General features: G+C 32.5%; 1 long non-coding RNA gene across 1 annotated transcript; it reads right to left on the bottom strand.

Moving 5' to 3' along the window:
* Window positions 1-1803: 1803 nt before the first annotated feature.
* On the bottom strand, window positions 1804-2965 carry LOC106340128. The gene is made up of 2 exons (XR_001269309.1): window positions 2727-2965; window positions 1804-2104 (listed from the first exon to the last, which is right to left on the bottom strand). It is a non-coding gene; the product is annotated as an uncharacterized LOC106340128 (long non-coding RNA).
* Window positions 2966-3680: the final 715 nt, after the last annotated feature.

Here is a 3680-nt window from a genome sequence, read left to right as displayed (position 1 = left end):
AAAACGTGTACTCAATCCTTTATCTTCTTATCTCTATGGCCTTCAATCCTTTATGATTCCATTTGATGAACAAAGGAATCTAAACCCTTCTATTACGTTTATCACGGTGGCTTATATGTTACGTATGGTTTTATTACCGACACAAACATAATTCTTATTTACAAAGAAGCGATAGAGAGAGAAAGTGCAAAACCAAGAGACAGAGGTACAGGGAGAATAAAACATGTATTATGTAGTCCCCTTTTACTTCTCGTGGTGTTTAGGGTTTTCTCTTATCAATTGTTTTTGTATTCAATTTACGATTTTCAGTTTTACTAAACGATTTTGTAAAACATTTCAGCTGTAAAAAGTAAAATATATAGATCATGAAGAAGTACATCAAAGGCTACTCAAGAAGGTATGTGTTGTTTGAGAAGGAAACTCTTTCGAGGGAGTTACAACAAGAAACAAGATATTTAAACCAAAATAGTTTTAGGACCATTAGATAAAAAAACATACAATTATGACGGCCAGATTGTAACTCTTTGATTTTTTAAATAATATATATAAAATAAAATTACGAAAATGTATGTTGTTAAGAGATGTGTTGTTTAAATAGATAACTGTTTAAGGAAGAGTTGCTATTATATTTTTTTAAGTTATGAAAATGTATATTTGTTAATGGATGTGTTGTTTAAATAGATAATAACTGTTAAATGAAGAGTTGCCAATATAATTTTCTTGATGACATCATCAAAAGTATTTTATGTCCGTTAGATCAAAGAAAAAAACAAATTCTGACCATTGGATTAAATTTTTTTTTTTCTATAAAAAATGATGATGTCATAGGAGAACAAAATTTGGTTTGCTATTATATATAGATAACTCATATTTTTTGAAAATTATTAGAAAGTTTTTCTGGTCATAATTGCTCTTATTCATAGTTATAACAAAAAAAAAATTACTAAAGTACCATTAACATTTGATCGACGACCGATTTATTTTCAAAAAAAAATCTATCGAGTAATAAATCTGTTCATAAAATCTGTATAGAAAAAAAAATCTACCGTTAAAGTGGTGCCAGACTTTCTTAGAAATGTCAGATTTGTTTCCACGACAGAGTTAATTGTCCGATTTGAATAGAAAACAGATTTATAAAAATATGTCTGTCGAATGAAGTGGCAGATTTGCTATAAATGGTAGATTTTTGTTGTCAACTTATTTTCTTATGTTCGACTTATTTTCTTACGGCAGAGTTATATATCTGATTTAAAATTATCGGTAGACTTTTTATTTATGTGGTGACATACTTTTTAATTCATGTTGTGGCAGATTTATTGACGAAAATCTGGATTTATATAAACCAAACGTAATTTAATGTTCAATTTCAACCCGGTTTACATTAATTTCAAATCTGGTTTATTTTTAAGTTAATTAAGATCAGAATTAGGTAATTTTTTTGGTAATTGTCATCATATCATCTCTTTCATCCCTCTTTTCTTTCTTATCAAGTTGTTTATTTTTTATGGTGGTTTAAACAACTTGCATCCCTCTTTTCTTTCTTATCAAGTTGTTTCTTTTTTTTATGGTGGTTTAAACAACTTGTTGCAATCTTTTTTGATTGGAGAAATATGGATCACATCATTCTCGTCCGCGGAAAGTGAAAATTTGACTCTTTTTAATGATCTCACGGTGTAGTCCGAGTGATAGTGAGAAAGAAAGTTCCAAACTTTTTCTTATTTTATCAACAGCTTCATATTTTGCACAAAAAAAATCAACAGCTTCTTTGATGCTCTTTCTGGTAAGTTCAAGCTGTGGTTACCATGAAGAAAGGTTTGTAACATTATCAAATCAAAGTAGTATACAACATTCAAGCGTGTAGAGTAATATTAGCAATACAAAAATAGACAAAGAGCGGTCTCCTATGCATACAATACAATCCCAAATGAGAAAATTTGTACAAGAGAGTAAAAGTAAAATTCTCTGAACATCTTATTGGAGTAGATACATTCATCCACAAGCAGACAGAGATTAGGATTCTCCAATGCAGCTACCAACTACCAAGTCTTTCTTTATCATTCAGCTGTTCATCGGCATGAGAACCGGGAGACACTCTGATATCAACCTGAACATGAGTAAAAGGAAACAGTGACAAACATACATATATAGCAAATGACCATTGAAAAAAATCTATCTTTTTACTTAAAATCATAGTTGACATTATAATGGAGGGGCAAGCATTCTTTAAGCTTAGTTCTCAAACACAGACCAATTATAGTTGCCATACTACAGTGCTGGATCGTCGGTGTAAACGTTATCCTGAACTGATCACATAACCAAAAACCACAAACTCACAAATCATTAAAGATCATGTACACAGAAGAAAAAAAAAGCCTCCCACTTTTGGATCCAAAAATAAAAAAAGTTTGGAACTTTCTTTCTCACTAAAGGAATTGAAAGTTAAAATGTAAAAACAGAACCAAAATTAAACTTAAACTCAGAGTTCAATGTGAGCCGGTGGCAAAAGAACTAGGAATTAGAGTCTACAAACTTTCACAATCAATAAAACAATAATCAAACAATCTGTCATAGCCAAAATTAATTACGGAACAGAAAAAAAAGTCTCGGTTCAAAGTGGAAGGAATGTTGAAATTGGGATTTAGGGGTTTCAAAATTAAACACTCAATCAAACAATACATGTTAAAATATGTAATAACAACTTGGAATTAGACAGATTTAGCACTTACAGTTCAATTTCGTTGATCTAAAACGGAAGACAAATCAGACCTAGGGTTCACACAACAGGGGCGATGGCTACTTGACGAGGAGGTGTCGAAATCTATGGCGGCTGTGACGGAGGAGATGTTGTCGGAGTGGGATAAGAACGACGGCGACTCCTAAACGGAGAAGGCTCCAGCTTCCGTTTCGTCGATGTCTTGTGAGAGAGTTCCAGAGACACCACAAACTCTTTTCTTCTTGTCTGATTTTTTTTTTGTCGTCAATTCCTTTTTTTTAATGTTTTTAACATATATTTTCTAATTTGGAAAAAAAAAATGTATATTTTGTTAAGATTTGAGAGAAAATTTGTGAGAATGTGTTGTATATTTCTTATTGCTTACACCACTATATATAGTGGTTCATACAAGTTGGAGTCAAATGGAGAATTGATTACAAAGATACTTTACATAATGACATGGTCAAACTCATAAAGACAAAGGTTGAATGGGTTTTCCATGTGGCTGGATGTAAACCTCCAATGGACTTTAGTCTTGAACTTGTATGGTCTAGGTTATGGACCATTCACTTCATGATTCATAACACTCTCCCTTGGATGCCATAACCATATAATTACAAAGATACTTTACATAATGACATGGTCAAACTCATAAAGACTAAGGTTGAATGGGTCTTCTATGTGGCTGGATGTAAACCCCCAATGGACTCTAGTCTTGAACTTGTATGGTCTAGATTATGGACCATCCACTTCATGATTCATAACACTCCCCCTTGGATACCATAACCATATAGGATTTGTAACATGCTAATGTTGCCTCATTAAAACCTCTCCCGGAAAACCCAAAACCCAATGTGGTAAAAAGGGAAACCAGAAAAAGGAAAAAGGTCCTTGAGTCTACGCGTGCCAATCTTGTTGCGTGAACTTCCTAAATGTGCAAGAGGGCAATGATTTGGTGAAGAGGTCG

The sequence above is a fragment of the Brassica oleracea genome, chromosome C4 (genome assembly GCF_000695525.1).
Source record: "Brassica oleracea var. oleracea cultivar TO1000 chromosome C4, BOL, whole genome shotgun sequence".
NCBI classification, from domain to species: Eukaryota; Viridiplantae; Streptophyta; class Magnoliopsida; order Brassicales; family Brassicaceae; genus Brassica; species Brassica oleracea.
The sequence above is the reverse complement of the archived record's forward strand: the minus strand, read 5'-3'. Positions and strand labels throughout refer to the sequence as shown.